The sequence below is a fragment of the Eurosta solidaginis genome, chromosome X, assembly GCF_040869045.1.
Source record: "Eurosta solidaginis isolate ZX-2024a chromosome X, ASM4086904v1, whole genome shotgun sequence".
Classification (NCBI taxonomy): domain Eukaryota; kingdom Metazoa; phylum Arthropoda; class Insecta; order Diptera; family Tephritidae; genus Eurosta; species Eurosta solidaginis.
The window spans coordinates 202,905,471-202,926,017 of NC_090324.1; the positions used below are offsets into that span (position 1 = coordinate 202,905,471).

Consider the following 20,547-nt stretch of genomic DNA (forward strand, 5'->3'; position numbering starts at 1 on the left):
TTAATTGAATGTCGAGAAACTCGCCAGCCTTACGAGTAGTTCAAGATTCGAGAATCTCGCGAGAAGGCGAAACTCGCGAAAAATATCTTTTCGAACAACTTCGAGAAATCGAAAGCTCTAATTGTAACCAAAAAACTGGTCAGGGAATCGCTGATTTAATTTGCCATACTATAGGTAAACATGAAATCCCATTAAAAGATTGGTGTGCACAAGGGTACGAGAACGGCGCCAATATGAAAGGAGCTTGCAACGGAGCACAACAACAACAAAAACTCGAATTGTGATTACTCGCCTTGTGCAACCCACAGTCTCAATTTATGTTTTGTTGATGCTTTAGAATGTTGTACACAAATGTTTTACTCTTTTCAGCAGCAGTCCAAAACGATGGGACACAGTCTTTCAGACACTAGGTGGTCGGCTAGAATGGAGGCAATCAGACCATCCCCAACCACGATCCAGGATTAACACAGGCACTAAACGCATTACTTAAGCTAAATTTGACTGCCAATCATACGGAGATGTTACCGGCATTGTCAGGTATATCAACAAGTTCGAATGTATCTTGCTGTCATCAATTTGGTTCAAAATACTGACTACCATTATTGAAAGAAACGTCGTACTCCAAGCTAAAGACGCCACTAGAGGTTTACGCCGATCACTTAATCGGCGGCGGTGGCGCAGGCTCTATTATATACCGGCGGCGGCGGCGTGTGCGGCGCGCCGGCGTACGCCGGTGTTCTTACTTTAAAAAGCTTGATTTTTCGATTAAAAAAAATAATATTTATGAAAGGGTTTGCTTGTATGTATTTAAGGAAATCAACGTGTTGGCCATTTCGGAAAGATCCGAGGTTTTTGCCTCAAGATCTCGCAGGCTGTTCAAACATTTTCAGGAGTAGCTCCTTGCGGAGGGATTGTCCCTCGTTCACTTTCTCCAGAGAGGCTTCGAACCTAGCCCCGGTCTTTGGAATTGGTACAGCTGCGTCTGCTGAAAAGAAATAGAGATACATAAAATAGCCACACTTTTGTCTGCATATCCCGTGCAAAGCGTAGTTTCACCTAGGGTTAACTCCTAACAATCGTCGCGAACACAAATTCTTTATTCTTTATTCTTTCTCCTTGGCGGCCACGCACAAAGTTGACTTACGGTTGCTATTAATGGTCTATTAATACTCATGAAACTCGTGGCACAGGGCGCCTCCAGTTTTTTCGGCTGTTTTTAAGAGCTACAATTCCCGATATGCGAACAGTAGAAATCCCGACCACCAGTCGCTACCAGGCCTTCTGACCCTCACACCATATACCAGCACAGAAGCTATAGGACTGCGACTTCGAACTCATACCTTCGTCGACGTCATTTTCCTAGAAGCTCTAGGTGTAGCTGCGAAGACTTTCCAACGGATGTTTTTGCCGAGCTACACCAGAGAAACAAATTGAAACGTTAGGGAGTTCGGCCAAGGATGCCGTCATTGCGTAATGGGTGAAAATCGTATAATCCTCGGCGCATCTATATATTTAAAATTTTACAAGGACCCTGGATAAAATTTTTAAAATGTAGACCAGAGTTTTTAGAATGAAAGTCGACCGATTTTAAGTTGAATGATATTTACTGCCGTTTTCCGGCCTAATGATATAAGAGCTCATTATGGATGACCGCGTAGCTTTAGTTTTCAGACTAGTTCGACTGTCTACTTCGTTAGGGTAATAGCACCCACGGTCATTTTTCCACTGTCTTGGGAAAGCTTTTGCTTCACCACTTTGAGTGTTCTTGCGAAGGACAAAGCCTCACCTGCTAAGTACATATATGTGCCTACGTATTCACATTTGTAAAAGGAGCCGTAACGCGTAGGTGATATTTAAACTTGGTTGATAGGCTATACTCAATGTAATTAACTCCAAGGGAATAGTTTTGAATAGGGCCGCCAACTTTATGTCAAACCGGGAGACTTGGGTGTTGAAGGATGAATTGTTTAAATTAAAATTAACATTTCAGACGCTATTGTATAGTTTCGCAAATAAACAACAGATGTTTGAATGTAAGCCCAAGCGATTTTTCAAACCCTTCTCATATGTACATATATCCTCAACTTAAGTATGAGGTAAAAAACATTTCAAAGGAGTGTTTATGCCTCTAGAACCTACTAAAGGATTTTGCATCACTGATTTCGCTTATTCTTTCAGCCAATCGCAATATAAAATTTTAAAAAAATCGGCACTTTTTTTGCTTTTTTAACAACTTGGCCACAATTTGAAACGCCTTGGGTAATTTTTTTTTTTTTTTTGGAAAAAATATGCAAAGTGATTATATAAATTTATTATATAACGTTTCTTTTAGTGTTTTGTTTTAATAACTTGGTGAATTGGGTGATGCAAAGTCCGTGTTATGCTTGCATCGAAAACACCTGTTTTTATACTCAGTTGAGCAGAGCTAACAGAGTATATTAAGTTTGATTGGATAACGGTTGGTTGTACATATATAAAGGAATCGAGATAGATTTAGACTTCCATATATCAAAATAATCAGGATCGAAAAAAAATTTGATTGAGCCATGTCCGTCCGTCCGTCCGTCCGTTAACACGATAACTTGAGTAAATTTTGAGGTATCTTGATGAAATTTTGTATGTAGGTTCCTGAGCGCTCATCTCAGATCGCTATTTAAAATGAACGATATCGGACTATAACCACGCCCACTTTTTCGATATCGAAAATTTCGAACAACCGAAAAAGTGCGATAATTCATTGCCAAAGGCGGTTAAAGCGATGAAACTTCATAGATGGGTTGACGTTATGACGCAGAATAGAAAACTAGTAAGATTTTGGACAATGGGCGTGGCACCGCCCACTTTTACAAGAAGGTAATTTAAAAGTTTTGCAAGCTGTAATTTGGCAGTCGTTGAAGATATCATGATGAAATTTGGCAGGAACATTACTACTATTACTATATATGTGCTAAATAAAAATTAGCAAAATTGGATGAAGAACACGCCCACTTTTTAAAAAAAAATTTTTTTAAATTCAAATTTTAACAAAAAAGTTAATATCTTTACTGTATATAAGTAAATTAAGTCAAAATTCAACTCCAGTAATGATATGATGCAACAAAATCCAAAAATAAAAGAAAATTTCAAAATGGGTGTGGCTCCGCCCATTTTCATTTAGTTTGTCTAGAATACTTTTAATGCCATAAGTCGAACAAAAATTTACCAATCCTTCTCAAATTTGGTAGGAGCATAGATTATGTGACGGTAACTGTTCTCTGTGAAAATGGGCGAAATCGGTGGAAGCCACGCCCAGTTTTTATACACAGTCCACCGTCTGTCCTTCCGCTCGGCCGTTAACACAATAACTTGAGCAAAAACTGATATATCTTTACTAAACTTAGCCCACGTACTTATCTGAACTCACTTTATCTTGGTATAAAAAATGGCCGAAATCCGACCATAACCACGCCCACTTTATCGCTATCGAAAATTACGAAAAATGAAAAAAATGCCATAATTCTATACCAACTACGAAAAAAGGGATGAAACATGGTAAGTGGATTGGTTTATTGACGCAAAATATAACTTTGGAAAAAACTTTGTAAAATGGGTGTGACACCTACCATATTAAGTAGAAGAAAATGAAAAAGTTCTACAAGGCGAAATCAACAGCCCTTGGAATCTTGGCAGGAATACTGTTAGTGGTATTGCATATATAAATAAATTAGCAGTACCCGACAGATGATTTTCTGGATCACCTGGTCCACATTTTGGTCGATATCGCGAGAACGCCTTCACATATACATCTAAGGGCCACTCGCTTTTAAAACCCTCATTAATACTTTTAATTTGATATCCATATCGTACAAACACATTCTAGAGTCACCTCTGGCCCACCCTAATGGCGATATCTCGAAAAGGCGACCACCTATATACCTAATGTCCACTCCCTCTTAAAATGCTCAGTAACACCTTTCGTTTGATACCCATATCGTACAAACATTCTATAGTCACCCCTGGCCCACCCTAATGGCGATAACTCGAAAAGGCGTCCACCTATAGACCTAATGCCCACTCCCTCTTAAAATGCTCAGTAACACCTTTCGTTTGATACCCATATCGTACAAACATTCTAGAGTCACCCCTGGCCCACCCTAATGGAGATATCTCGAAAAGGCGTCCACATATAGACCTAATGCCCACTCCCTCTTAAAATGCTCAGTAACACCTTTCGTTTGATACCCATATCGTACAAACATTCTAGAGTCACCCTTGGTCCACCTTTATGGCGATATCTCGAAAAGGCGTCCACCTATAGAACTAAGGATTACTCCCTTTTAAAATACTCATTACCACCTTTCATTTGATACCCATATCGTACAAACACATTCTAGAGTCACCCTGGCCCACCCTGATGGCGATATCTCGAAAAGGAGTCCACCTATAGACCTAATGCCCACTCCCTCTTAAAATGCTCAGTAACACCTTTCGTTTGATACCCATATCGTACAAACATTCTAGAGTCACCCCTGACCCACCCTAATGGCGATATCTCGAAAAGGCGTCCACCTATAGACCTAATGCCCACTCCCTCTTAAAATGCTCAGTAACACCTTTCGTTTGATATTCATATCGTACAAACATTCTAGAATCACCCTTGGTCCACCTTTATGGCGATATCTCGAAAAGGCGTCCACCTATAGAACTAAGTATTACTCCCTTTTAAAATACTCATTACCACCTTTCATTTGATACCCATATCGTACAAAAACATTCTAGAGTCACCCCTGGCCGACCCTAATGGCGATATCTCGAAAAGGCGACCACCTATATACCTAATGTCCACTCCCTCTTAAAATGCTCAGTAACACCTTTCGTTTGATACCCATATCGTACAAACATTCTAGAGTCACCCCTGACCCACCCTAATGGCGATAACTCGAAAAGGCGTCCACCTATAGACCTAATGCCCACTCCCTCTTAAAATGCTCAGTAACACCTTTCGTTTGATACCCATATCGTACAAACATTCTAGAGTCACCCATGGCCCACCCTAATGGCGATATCTCGAAAAGGCGTCCACATATAGACCTAATGCCCACTCCCTCTTAAAATGCTCAGTAACACCTTTCGTTTGATACCCATATCGTACAAACATTCTAGAGTCACCCCTGGCCCACCCTAATGGCGATATCTCGAAAAGGCGTCCACCTATAGAACTAAGGATTACTCCCTTTTAAAATACTCATTACCATCTTTCATTTGATACCCATATCATACAAACACATTCTAGAGTCACCCCTGGCCCACCCTAATGGCGACATTTCGAAAAGGCGTGCACCTATAGACCTAATGCCCACTCCCTCTTAAAATGCTGAGTAACACCTTTCATTTGATGCCCATATCGTACAACTAGAGACACCCCTGGTCCACCTTTATGGCGATATCTCTAAACGGCGTCCACCTATGGAACTAAGGATCACTGCTTTTCAAAATACTCATTAACAGCTTTCATTTGATACCCATATCGTACAAACATATTCTAGAGTCACCCCTGGTCCACCTTTATGGCGATTTCTCGAAAAGGCGTTCACCTATAGAACTAAAGCCCATTCCCTTTTAAAATACTCATTATCACCTTTTATTTGATACCCATATCGTACAAACACATTCTAGAGTCAGCCCTGGTCCACCTTTATGGCGATATCCCTAAATGGCGTCCATCCATAGAACTATGGCCTACTCTCTCTTAAAATACTCTTTAATACCTTCCATTTGATACACATGTCATACAACCACATTCCAGGGTTACCCTAGGTTCATTTTCCTACATGGTGATTTTCCTTATTTTTTTTCCATAGCTCTCAACTGAGTATGTAATGTTCGGTTACACCCGAACTTAGCCTTCCTTACTTGTTTTAAATATCTTTTGAACAGTTAGAAAGGGTTAAATTTCGCAATTAGTTTCTTATAACTGGCAGTGATGGGTATCCGTTGATATCACTTTCGACCATATCCGACCAATTTTCGACTTGAACAATAAATGGCATAAACAGTCTTAAACGAGTAGAAAATATAGTAGCGCGCCGGACGCCGCCGCCGCGCCGATAATTTTGACATTCGGCGGCGGCGTGCGAAAAACGACCCTGATCGGCGGCGGCGTTTTTCGGCGGCGTATATCTCTAGACTCCACCATAGATGTTGAGGTTCGACATCTAGATGCCTTATTAGCTGGGCTCGTATTACGTGTTATGATCCGTGTACGAAACTCATTTTTTAAATCCCAATAGCTCTGAAATGGTGGATCGGATTAATGGCATATTTGAAGTAGTGACAAGTAGTACTCGTTAGATAACTTTTTATAATTTTTAAGAAAAGTTTGACAGTTGCGTAGTTATCGCTTCAGTGAAAATGGTTTTCAGTCACTGATCGTAGCACGTAATACGGGACTTGATTTGAAGTTGATCAGGAACCAATGGGAAACAAGTTTAAACGAATGCAGAAAACAGTTGCTGTTCAATTGAACATCTCGCCAAAGTCTCCGGACATTCGAAAGAGAAAACCCAAAAGAAGTTTTGAAGATAATGGAAATGAGATGAGTTCGGTTGATTCAGAGTCTGATTTTAAAAACAATACATTCTTGGTGACCGTTGATTCGGTAATCACTGGCATTACTGAACGAATTGCAGCTATGAGAACTTTTAACGAGACGTTTTCTTTTTTGTTTTCAATTTTAAGACATGGATGAAACTACGGTTCGGGCGAGCGCAGCAAAATTTTCCGAAAAATACAAGTCGTACGTTTCTCAAAGCTTAGAATGCGAAATAATTCACTTGAAACACATATACGAAGCAAATTTTGACAAAGGTCTGTTATCATTGGAATAGCTAAATCCCATCTATGTTCAAAATCTGTATACAATTTTCCCAAACTTTTGCACTATACCTGTCACTAGAGCAGAACGTTCTTTCAGCGTCCTTGCAAGAATCAAAAACTTTCATAGATCGTGTTCATCTCAAGAGCGAGTTTCAGGACTTGTCACGCTTTGTATTGAATCCGTTTTGGCAAGACAGTTAAATTTTGATATTATTATAAAAAAAATTGCAGCGAAAAAAGCAAGAAAAGCCATAGTAAATATTCTGTGTTAATTTTATATTCAGCTCTTAGGCCAAAAATTATTTAGTTGATGTGGCAAAAACTTTTTTTGATGTAATCCATCAATAGTGATTCATGAATTAATTCAAATTAATCAAATTGTTTAGTCCCGCGCCCGGATTTTCTCTCTACGGCCCTGCATACAATAGTCCGTCCTGTCCGGGATAAAGTCGAAACTGGTAAGAAGGCTAGAGTGTCCGAAGCCAGAAAGCACATAGCCTATATCACGAAGCCTGACTAACGACCGGGCCGCGGCCGCCTTTTGCGCAATATCTACTAGATATATGTTCAGCATGACGTTCAGTGCCAAAGTATGTGTTGTTCTAAGAATGCCACTGATACCGATCAGCGCCGTCCGTTGCACTGACACTAACATTTTGGAGGTGCTCACCGTGTCCAGTGGTTTCCACCAGACCAGCACCCCATAGAGCAGAATCGGTTTGACCACCATCTCATAAAGCCAGTGCACTACTCCTGGCGAGAGTCCCCATCTCTTTCCGATAGCTCCCCTGCAGCAGTACAAGGCAACCGCGGCCTTCCTGGCCCTATCTTCCACGGAAGCCACCTTAGAGTGCTGAAGATTGATTTGACGGATTTCCATAAAAACCGCTCTTCTTCCGCACCCCATCCTTGGCGGACTCGTGTTAGCCGTGCCCATTCTAAAAAGCCCCCTCTCAAGACCGCTATCCAGAGCCGATTGTATAGTCGCCCTTCAACGGTCTTGTGGTTATCTGTGCTACGAAGGGAGGCCACGCGAGGGTTGACGCATTATAGGTAATGCGTTCAGAGCCAGACCGGACGCAAAGCGGGAAAATTTTCAACCGCACCTACACCACCAACTTAACGGCGACGGAGCCGGAACGTACCTTGAGGCCCGCCACGGTTTTAACGTGACGTGGGCAGGTGCAGCATTAGCCTGCCAGCCATTTCGATAGGGTTTCACCCCGACCTACTAAGGTGGTAGAATACCGCACCTACCAGCCCAAAGTAATCAAGTCCAAAATCGAAGTCAAAATCAAAAACCCTAACAATCCAGTTCGTCACCGTTGTGTACGGATCTTGACACTAAGCAGAGTCCTCCCTCCCCTGAGCTCGGCACAATGACTCGGGGGTGCGGGTTTTATCGATCCGCAATTATCAGTAGAAGCAGGGGCACCTCGTGCAGGACGTGATAACTAATTACGCGTGACAGTTTGGCACTATGGCCGGTCTAAGACTGATAACAGTCCCTGATCCAGAGCCTGGAACCACGTGTGATATCCAAGCCAAATATCTTAGCCCCCTAAAGTTAGTAAACTGGTTATTAATTTAATAATTCAATATTTGGCTAGAGTTTTATATTTAGCTGAAAGAAGTGTTTACCGTACGTAATCTTATTCATATATGAGACTTAGAATTTTTCTTTTTCAATTGCAAAAGTGAAAATAAATGAGCTCTTTCGTTTCTTTTAGTGGCACATGCGAAAATTCTTGGATCAGCGGAGCTTCACGTTAAGCAGGAGAGCACCATCGCATTATCATGTTCGGTGAATATTCACGCCTCATCCGTATTGTGGTAAGATAAATATAAAAATACCCACAAGCCAATTTGAATCTTATATAGGGCTTACTATAAATGACCTAAACTTGTATGGCCTGATATATGTATTGTATATATATTGTATATCAAAGTTGTTAATAAAGGGAAAGAAATTGTCGGGACGGTGATGAAGATTTTTTAGATCGCAAAAATAGACCATACCATCTCAAAACTTTCAAACTGAAGTGAATGCTCTCGAAAAATGTGGCGTGAAAATGGTGATTTAATTTCCTTTAGATCTTATACATCTCTTATATTTGGGTGTTGTAAAGAAAAGTGTGCTTTTGATTATGAAAAATTTCCATACTAAAACTAAACTTACATTGTCTCGAAAAGATAAACTTAATAGGATAATTTTAGCAATAAATAAGTTCATGCCGAAAGAATTCGCTCGCAGGAGTGGTTTTTGAGGAGGTCCCCCGCTTGAAAGCCATTGAGTTTCGGCAGCTAGCTTTGTATACAGACATTGTCATTTTCAAAGGGCTGATTTATCACGTTCTATATGAACACTTTTTACTTTTAACATCTGCTTATCGTTCGGTCCATGTCCATCTAGTTGCCAAAATAACTTGAATTGTATTCAGCAATTGTTTGAAGCGTACGTAGAACATTTTGGAAAGTTATATGGAGACGATAGGGTAAGTTATAATGTTTATAACTTGCTACACCTATCCAAATGCGTTGAAAAATGTGGAGATGTTGATTCATTCTCGTCTTATAAGTTTGAAAATTTTTTACAAGTTTTGAGAAAAGATTGCAAAAAACCGTCAAAAATCTTAGAACAAATGAATAACCGATTGGCAGAAAGAAGTATTATTTGCGCTAGAAATACAAAAGTCCTAACAATTTTTGTCTCACTAAGGATTAAAACCCATGCAATTTTTTAAGCTGACTCTGAAGAGAAGCTTTTCATGGCAGATTACACTTGGAGAATTCGCTAAAACACTGCCGAAAGCGACTTTACTTAGAAATTTTATTTCCAATTGAAAAAACTTTTTTCTTAATTTTTTATTTTGATTTATCCGGGACTTGAACCCAGGATCTTAGGTGTGGTAGACGGAGTATGATACCACCGCACCACGCTCAGAAGGACGCACAGAGAGCTAAAAAGAAATAATTAAATGGAAAATAATAACACCTGAACGACTATGAAATATACTGGAAAACCAACATACACATTGGCAAACTTTTTTTTTAAATACAACTTTAACACACTGTTGAAAACATCGAATAATATAGACCAAAAACTAAGAACTAAAACTAAATTAGAGGATCCGTCAAGCAGCCACGGCGTATACAAGCTTACCTGCGGATGCCAACACAGTTACATAGGACAAACAGGACGGCAAATAAGAACGAAGTTCAGAGAACACATTAGCGATTACAACAAAAAACACGGAATCCAAATATCATACCAGAGTCCAACTTCGCGAATCACATAGTCGAAAATGAATGTTCCCCAGCAAACATCAATTAAACAGTCAGGGTCCTTCAAATACAAGCCAAAGACCGACGCCTATGCAATCAGCATTACATAATAAGATTATATATTGAGTACAAAAACCCATTTTTAAATTTCATAAACCAGGTTGAATAAGGAATATTAATAATATTGCAGTCATAAAATCAATCTTGAATATTACCATATAATAAGAAACTTTTGGCTTTAAACCTCCCTATTCATCTTTCTAATAACCTATTTCAAAGCTATGGGTTACCAGTTATCTCCGAGAATTTATTTTTAGTTCCTATGTACGAACTATGGGGCAAATAAGATTAAAAACTTTTTTCGAAAGTTTTTCTAAGCGGGGTCACTCCTCAGCAGTGGTTAGGCCAGCTTAGAAAGTGCATATCTGCGTGAAGCAAAAATTCACTTGCTTTCCAAGATGTCGTTTATATTCAACATGAACACGCATGTCCCGCAAATGTGTAGGAGAAATATAAAAGCAGTTTACCAAAAACTGGAAATAGCGTTCCTAAAACAGCGAGAAAGGTGGACTTACCATCTTTTTGTGTTAACTTATTTATTTATTTGATATACAAATTAATAAAAATCTTACGGACTAGTTGTACAATAACGTATGTATAAAAGCAAAAAATTTACAAGATTTACTGCTTTAATATGAATTTGTAATTAAGTTTTGATGGTGTCAGAAAGGACTGCTTTCAAATTATCCTATGTAAGTCCCTGACATGCCGACTGCAAGTTTAATTATATACAAAATTGATTGTTTAGTATATTATCGGAATAGTCAATATTTCGAGCCACACAAAATCAAAATCGAGTTATCGAGAGACGGACGAAGTTTATTGGAGTTTGGAAAGCACATTATATATTCTACTTTTACCATTTACAAAAGTATTTTATATTTATGTACAATTACACTGCGGAATAAAAATTTTAAAATAATCAGCGGTCACGATTTTGTTAATGGTTTTTAATAACACTAGTAGTAGGATTACGAACTGCGTTTTTAAGTTTCAAGTTCTTGAGGTAAACGAAACTTAAGAAATTAATGAAAAAATTATATGACTCATCCAGTTGTATTAATTTCATTATTCCGCAATAAGTTTTGTTATATATTCAGGTGTTTAATTATTAATTTTTCCTTTATCTTCTTTTGGCCTTAACGTTATCAGTTCGTGTCTTATTTCGAGTATTATAGTTCGTTTTCTCTTCAAAAATATGAGTCCGAAACGTAAGCCTTGTGTTAATGATTCCAACAATTTTTGCTATATATGTGGGAAATTTTGCCTTAAAACCGAAAGAAACCCGATCACAGGGTCTGTGAAAAATACCTACAAAGCATACTTTGGGAAAAACCTTGCACAAAAGAATAAATATTGGGTGCCCAATATCGTGTGTAAGTCTTGTGTGGAATCTTTGCGATACTGGAGCCAAGGAGGACGTAAAGGTCTTCATTTTGGAGTTCCGATGATATGGACTGAGTCAACTAATCATTTAAATGATTGCTACTTTTGTGCAGTTAATGCAAAAGGTATCAACAGGCATAAAAAACGTACTTAGGTTTATCCTAATGTAAAATCGGCTAAGCCCCCCGTATTGCACAGTCATGATTTGCGAATTCCAGTATTTTTATCACCATCTGCCGCAAACTGTGATGATGTTCAAATGTCAGAGACACTAGAAATTTCGATAAACAGCAGTGAAAGTGAGCTCGAAGAAAGTAGTTGTACGAAACAGAGATTTTCTACAGAAGAGCTTAATGACTTGGTTCGTGACTTGAATTTATCGAAAAAGTCGACTGAACTTCTGGCGTGGAGGCTAAAACGAAAATCTTCTCTACAACCTCGTGTTGCTATTACAGCCTTTAGAAACAGAGAGCAATACCTTCCGCCTTACTTCACCAAAGAAGACAATCTTGTATATTGTACCAATATTTCTGGACTGTTAAGTGCTATGGCCCTTCCCGAATATAACCTCGAACATTGGAGGCTTTTTATAGATTGCTACACAATGGAAATAAACTTGCTTCGGTTCCAATCGGTCATAGTACCAAACTAAAAGAAGAATACGAAAATGTAAAAATTGTTTTAGCAAAGATTTTGTATGCACAACATAAGTGGTCAGTCTGCGTGGACTAGAAGATGGTGAATTTTTTATTGGGCCAACAAAGTGGGTATACTAAATACCCCTGTTTTATATGTTTATGGGACAGTCGTGCAAGAACATTGGAAAGGGCTGGCCGGTGAGAGAAAATATGGAGGTAGAAAAAACAAATGTGGTTCATGACCAACTCATAAGCCGAAAAAAAATCGTTCTTCCACCACTTCACATCAAGCTTGAGCTAATGAAACAGTTCATCAAAGACCTTGATAAAACAGGTGACTGTTTCGAATATGTGTGCAAAAAATTTACAGTCCTTAGTATGGAAAAATTAAAAGCGGGAGTCTTCGACGTTCCTCAAATTCGTACCCTTTTAAACAAGACACTGATGTCTTAAACCATATGTCACAAATTGAATCTGAAGCCTGGCTAAGCTTTGCTAATGTAGTCAAACATTTTTTGGGAAATCATGAATCACCAGACTATGCAAAACTTGTTGCTGAAATGCTTCCCAGTTTCACAAACTAGGAGCTAAAATGAGCATTAAATTACATTATTTACATGTTCATTTGGACTAATTTCCGGATAACCTAGGCGAATACAGTGAAGAACAAGGTGAACGGTTCCACCAGGATATAAAAATAATGGAAGAAAAATACCAAGGTCGATGGGACGACCACATGATGGCAGACTACTGCTGGAACTTAATACGGTATTGTCCTGAGCAGAAACATCATAGGAGGGCCTACAGAAAATCTTTTTTGTAATTTTTTTAAAATTAATTAATGAAAAGAATATATATTTTTTTTATTTTTGTAATATTTTTCTACAGGCGCGCAATAAAAATATAATTTAAATCCATATTGGTATTTTTAATTAGGTTTTTTTCGTGAAATATTTAAAAGTCATTATCTCAAAAACTAGAGCCAATTTGACAAAACTGATATTATTTTCGTAATAAGCGCCCCAAACTACTCTTAATAGACTTAAAAATCTCCGACCGCAAAATTTTGTTCCGCAGTGTTATTAATGATGCTGTCGGAATGGACTTGATAGCTCCATTTGGCGGCCCTGATATTATGTTCGGTCATTCAAGTCTCGTACCTAATAACAGTAATTCTCTTGTGTTTTCAAACCTGTTTCTGTCGTTCCAAAAGCTGAATACACTGTAATTAGGTAGAAGACTTGAACGTCTTATTGTAGTAGTAAATTACGAGTTGCTACACAAAAGCCAAAAGTGAAAGGGAACTTGATGTCATTTTTCTTGTAGATCTTAAAGATTTAAGAGCGATTTTAAAGATTTAAGAGTGAATGCATAAACTATAAATACGTTGGTTATGAACTGATTTCCAGTTTATTTTCGGATCTTATAAGCAAAATCGTAAACTTTTCCATAAATATAGTTATATATCAACTAGGAAAATATAACACAATTGTGAAAATTTTTCCAATTAACAAATTTGGTTTATGTTTTTTTCGAGGTTTGTCAACTTTGGTGATATCTGTGTCCACTATTTTATAAAAAGACTATATCAACCCTGAGCTGCATAAAAACTGAAAATTATTTATGAGTCCAACGAGCATTAATTTTCTTATATACTATATGTTAAAAACTGACTATTTATTAAAAACTTTTCTAAAATTAAATTTTATCCACGTGGTTCAGATCTGGGCAAAAAAAGATATTTATTTACCCATGTCCGTCCGTCCCTCCGTAAACACGATAAATTTTAAGGCATCTTGATGAAATTTGGTATGTAGGTTCCTGGGTGTAGTGTAAACAGCCAACAATTGCAATGCCAAAACGTGTAAACCACTTAATGTGCCACCCTGTGACAAAATGAGTCTAAACTTTAATCAACACAAAGCGGCGCATTTACTAATTGTTGCTGATAGCGCAACTCCCACGATTTAATACAGATGTGTGTGCACCGCGCGACCAAACCAAATTCGCATTTAGGCAAATTTGCTGATACTGCATTTCCCACAGATATCACAAATCAACACAAATATGAAGGTACACATTTTTGTAAGGTTTAAAGTAAATATTTATGTAAGAATATGTTTAGAATAATTTAGTATAAATAAGCTGACAATATTTGAATAAAGGCAATTCGTACTTAAACGTCAAAACGCACCTTTTATATGGCGATCCTGCCTTTGATTCTGCTGGGTAATTATTCAGCCTAAGCCTTATAAGGAAACGAATTTACCAAACACAATAGTTTTTCTAAATTTACTCATGGATTATCTATGAATAAAAGTAATTGGAACAGTGCGAGTAGCAGTAGACGGAAAGGAAGAAAGTGAAAGGCAAGGCGGAGAACACCCAGCGGCACCGGCAATATTCCAGCCAAAGGCATTATCTACATAACAACATAATAACGTTTGAATTGGTATACAAAAGGAGTCACAGCAAAGGAAGTTGGTGCTAAATACAAATCTACGTCCTTTGCAAGCCAGAAATGTCCAATGGTGATGAGGTGCTATATAATTGGGAAGAAATTAATGAAGTCGGTTAGAGCATAAAAAGGGTGGAATAAACAACATGACTGGCAGCATAATATACGCATAGGAGAAGTGGAATAACATTTTTGATCCTATCACATCCGGACTTTTATGGAAAGAGCTATAATTTCCCAACCGGCGGGCTATAATTCTCAAATGGCAGCAACAACAAAAAGTCACACTACATAAAAATCTGCAACTATTTCGACTGGCAGCATTTAATAAGTATAATTAGCTTAATTTTGAAGTCGTTTTGACAATTTAGGAATTATTTTTTAGTAAGATAACCATAAAAATATTAGGGCAACCTAACGGCTGCCTATTGACGAGCAAAAATTTAAAATTTTTGCTGTAAAATACATATATTTTTGAAAGAATAAATTTAGGTACAAATAAAGAAGAAAAAATTAAACTAAAGCAAGAAATTAAGGAATTAAGAAATAATAATTATAAAAATAAAAAGTATAAGCATTAGGGTGTCAAAAAAAAATATTTTAAAAATATTGATTTTAAATAACATGGAAAGAATTAGGAAGGCTTGGACTTATGTTAAAGGCCCAATTGAAGACCTTAAAAACGAAGTAGAAGTAATAGATTACAATAAAGAATTAAAATGACTAAAAGAATTCTGGAAAACTATAGGAATTACTAGGGGACCAACTATTAATGATGTTATTAATCCTACAACTAGAGAGGAGGAAACTAGGCGTGTGATGATATTGTATAACACTACAGATAATAAATAAATAAAGACAAAAAAATTCATATTTTTACGATGGGCGGCCGAGAATCAAAAATATAAAAACCAACGGCAAACGTTGTAAACGTAGTCCAAGTAGTAAACCATACTGAGGCACTAGATACCATTAAGGTCATGCTTCTAATCATCTGTGTAGTTAGTTGCATTAATTTGTTTCTGAAGCTCAATTCAACCCATAACAAATTCCTAAAAAAGCGATATGCCAGCCGCGCCGACGGTTTAGATAAGGTTTAACAAACTTTTTTTATCTACCATCCCCAATGGACAAATGGGAAGATATCGTTAAACTACTCATAGAAGAAAAAACGATAGGAGAATAGTCTTACAAATGTATTAATAAAAATACAAAAGTAACGACAGAAACAGTAGTAAAGCATCTCAAAATAAAAGCTGAAGCATTTAATAAAATAGGAAAAACGATACAACAGTTAAATGGTAAACTAAATGGCAATCGAAAAGCCCAAGGATATCAAATTTTTACTAGCGTTAGAGACAAATTGGTGTCCTCACTGGCAAGATATGATACAGAATTCATAGTACCAACGAGATCGGAATAAGAAATAGAAATAGACTTTAGCACATTCCGGCTTTAGTCAGCCTCCGATTTAGAAGAGGAACCAGAAGAAGAACAAAAAGAAGAACAAAAAGGGGAAAAAAAAGAAATTTTAATACAGACACAAAACTGCCAAACAAGAAAAGACAAAATGGCACAAACCACAGTAGAATTTTTAAAAACGCATTCGTCAATTCTTCCTGAGTTTGATGGTAAGCCTGAAAACTTACATGGTTTCTTAGACGCACTAGATATCGTAGAACAAATTAACGATACTCATGAGACCATAGCAGTCTCTATGATAAAAACTAAGCTGAAGGGAACAGCTAGAAACCTTCTGAGCACTGAAAATTCAATACTAGCAATAAAGCAAAAGTTGAGTTCAGCAATTAAAGGTGAATCTGTAGAGGTTTTGACAGCAAAACTCTTAAACGTCCAACAGCGCAGTAAAACAGCTAACCAGTACACTGCAGAAATCGAAAAATTGACAAAATCGTTGGAGGGTGCTTACATATCTGATGGTCTTGCACCTGATTTGGCAACCAAATATGCCACACACTCAGGCCCGCAGAGAGCCGAGCCGGGCCCCTGGGACAGTTCGCGTTTACGGGCCCCCCTAAAAAATAAACTCAATCCAGTAAAAAAATAACATAACATACATAAATTTTTCAATTCTCATTGTCAGTTTTATTGCTTATAAAATAAGATTTACTGGAGCACTTACATAAATGAAATGTTAGATTTCATTGTTTGATTTACTTACATTACCTTTTTCCAAATATGTACATTTTAAGAGCTTGAATCAGCCAAGGAAATTCCTATACATTCCATAACAAATTCCTAAAAAAGCGATATGCCAGCCGCGCCGACGGTTTAGATAAGGTTTAACAAACTTTTTTTATCTACCATCCCCAATGGACAAATGGGAAGATATCGTTAAACTACTCATAGAAGAAAAAACGATAGGAGAATAGTCTTACAAATGTATTAATAAAAATACAAAAGTAACGACAGAAACAGTAGTAAAGCATCTCAAAATAAAAGCTGAAGCATTTAATAAAATAGGAAAAACGATACAACAGTTAAATGGTAAACTAAATGGCAATCGAAAAGCCCAAGGATATCAAATTTTTACTAGCGTTAGAGACAAATTGGTGTCCTCACTGGCAAGATATGATACAGAATTCATAGTACCAACGAGATCGGAATAAGAAATAGAAATAGACTTTAGCACATTCCGGCTTTAGTCAGCCTCCGATTTAGAAGAGGAACCAGAAGAAGAACAAAAAGAAGAACAAAAAGGGGAAAAAAAAGAAATTTTAATACAGACACAAAACTGCCAAACAAGAAAAGACAAAATGGCACAAACCACAGTAGAATTTTTAAAAACGCATTCGTCAATTCTTCCTGAGTTTGATGGTAAGCCTGAAAACTTACATGGTTTCTTAGACGCACTAGATATCGTAGAACAAATTAACGATACTCATGAGACCATAGCAGTCTCTATGATAAAAACTAAGCTGAAGGGAACAGCTAGAAACCTTCTGAGCACTGAAAATTCAATACTAGCAATAAAGCAAAAGTTGAGTTCAGCAATTAAAGGTGAATCTGTAGAGGTTTTGACAGCAAAACTCTTAAACGTCCAACAGCGCAGTAAAACAGCTAACCAGTACACTGCAGAAATCGAAAAATTGACAAAATCGTTGGAGGGTGCTTACATATCTGATGGTCTTGCACCTGATTTGGCAACCAAATATGCCACACACTCAGGCCCGCAGAGAGCCGAGCCGGGCCCCTGGGACAGTTCGCGTTTACGGGCCCCCCTAAAAAATAAACTCAATCCAGTAAAAAAATAACATAACATACATAAATTTTTCAATTCTCATTGTCAGTTTTATTGCTTATAAAATAAGATTTACTGGAGCACTTACATAAATGAAATGTTAGATTTCATTGTTTGATTTACTTACATTACCTTTTTCCAAATATGTACATTTTAAGAGCTTGAATCAGCCAAGGAAAACCTTCCGCGCTTTTTGGTCTGCAAATATGAAAATTACCGATTCAAAACTAATGCTGCGAGCAAGGCTGGACTCCAACGCCAATGTTCCAAGGCTTTTCACGCGATTTTGGCTCAGAGTAGAACGTAAAAAATTTTTCACGCGAGACAATAGTCTAAAAGAACGCTCCCCTTCAGCCACACTGACTGGCAGTGTGCAAAATATTCTTAATACTATGCAGATGTTCGGAAATAATACTTCCATCTTCAAGTCTTGAAATTTGTTCAGAAGTTGAAATGGTAGCAGCGAATCACATCCCAAATTTGCTAAGTGGATGGCTTTGAAATGAATGATTTCATCTTTTAGATCCGTAGAAATATCGATACCATAAATCGTGCAGAATGTCGTTGCCTTTTCTCTGAGCTCTTCTTCTGTCAGATCCTGATACTTCCACAAAAAACTAAATTTAATCGCAATGTCATTTACGGCTTCGAAACGTCTTGTCATGTTACCAATGAAGCAGTCCAAAAGAAGGTAAAAAACTTGCTGTTTGAATTGAGTTTCGGAATCACACTCAGGTGATTCGCCAGGTAATTCATCGAACTGGCGCTTTCTTATCTTCCTTCTTTTCTCTGCGAAGGTATTCACAACTGCTATACTCCCTGCCAGAACCTTACATTCTTGAAGTATGATCGACCATTGATCCCTGAACTTCTTCAACTCATCAATCAGGCTACGTATATTTTCTTTTTCCACGTCAAGTGTGGCATTTCTAGCTTGCAGTACCAGATTTCGATGGTTGATTACCATCAACACTTTGAGCCAAATGGAGGCTAAGAGGATACACTGAAATTTCCCCATATATGCTTCAATACCTTTCAAATCCGTTACTGATTCTGAACTCAGATTCAAAAGCTTGATTTCATCAAAAGCTTTCAATATTTGGGGAATGTTAGTTGCGAAAGGTTTCACACTATCCACACGAGCAGACCATCGTGTTTGTGACATACTGTGCAAGGAGCAATTAGTTTTTCCTTGAGTATTTTCCATCTCTGAGGGCTTGCGCTAAAGATAAAATTTCTGCATAATACCGAAAAATGTGATGACTTCTGCACAACATTCAGCAGCTTGCACTCCACATAAATTTAAACTATGACAAGCACAAGGTGCAAATATTTCCAGGGAGTTGTCTCTCAGGATATGACTCTGCGCTCCTTTGTAATGACCGCTCATATTACTCCTTGCCCACGGCAGTCATCCAGGGGAATATTGTGCTTTTTAAGAGTGCTGCGAATCAGCTCAGCGATAGCTTCTCCTGTTTTTGCGTTACAATCGACAAACTCTAAGAAGCGTTCTTGGATTTTCCATTTTCCGGAGTCCCTGTCTAATAAAACATAATGCAATATAAAAACAGTCTGCCCAATGCGCGCCGAATCAGGGGTTGCATCCACTATTACTGTGTAATACTTGACGGACTTTCTCTCGCCTTATATATTTCTAATTACTTGACTTGCACAGATTTCTATGAACTCATTTTGTATTCCATCAGACAAATAATGTGCTTGGAGACGATTCTTTTTCGTTTGAGATTCTCTCACCTTCTCCAAATGTTCATAAAATAAGGGGCCATAATTGCTGATCAGTTCCAAAATACCAAGAAAATTTCCATTTTTGGGATTTCCGATCAATCAATTATCCCCTCTAAATGCCAATTCTTTTTCTCCAAGAAATAAAACAACATCAAGAATTCTGCGGCCACCGTGGATGGTAGCGTGCTCCGCCTATCACACCGTATGCCCTGAGTTCACACCCCGGGCAAAGCATCATAAAAATTTTAGAAATAAAGTTTTTCAATTAGAATGAAATTTTTCTAAGCGGGGTCGCCCCTCGGCAGTGTTTGGCAAGCGCTCCGGGTGTATTTCTGCCATGAAAAGCTCTCAGTGAAAACTTATCTGCCTTGCAGATGCCGTTCGGAGTCGGCATAAAATATGTGTAGGTCCAGTCCGGCCAATTTGTAGGGAAAAACAAGAGGAGCACGACGCAAATTGGAAGAGAAGCCCGGCCTTAGATTTCTTCGGAGGTAATCGAGCCTTACATTTTTTATGCTCAGTTGAGCAGAGCTCACAGAGTATATTAACTTTGATTGGATAACGGTTGGTTGTACAGGTATAAAGGAATCGAGATAGATATAGACTTCCATATATCAAAATCATCAGGATCGAAAAAAATGTGATTGAGCCATGTCTGTCGGTCCGTCCGTCCGTCTGTCTTTTAACACGATAACTTGAGTAAATTTTGAGGTATCTTGATGAAATTTGGTATGTAGGTTCCTGAGCACTCATCTCAGATCGCTATTTAAAATGAACAATATCGGACTATAACCACGCCCGACAAAGTGCGATAATTCATTACCAAAGACGAATAAAGCGACGAAACTTGGTAGGTG

General features: G+C 37.9%; 1 long non-coding RNA gene across 1 annotated transcript in view; it reads left to right on the top strand.

Moving 5' to 3' along the window:
- Nucleotides 1-400: 400 nt before the first annotated feature.
- LOC137234326 (uncharacterized) overlaps nucleotides 401-20,547 on the top strand; it is a 165,959-nt gene continuing 145,812 nt past the window's right edge. The window contains exons 1-2 of the long non-coding RNA XR_010947803.1: nucleotides 401-537; nucleotides 8,586-8,688. This is a non-coding gene — a long non-coding RNA (uncharacterized lncRNA). The remainder of the gene's footprint in view (nucleotides 538-8,585; nucleotides 8,689-20,547) is intronic.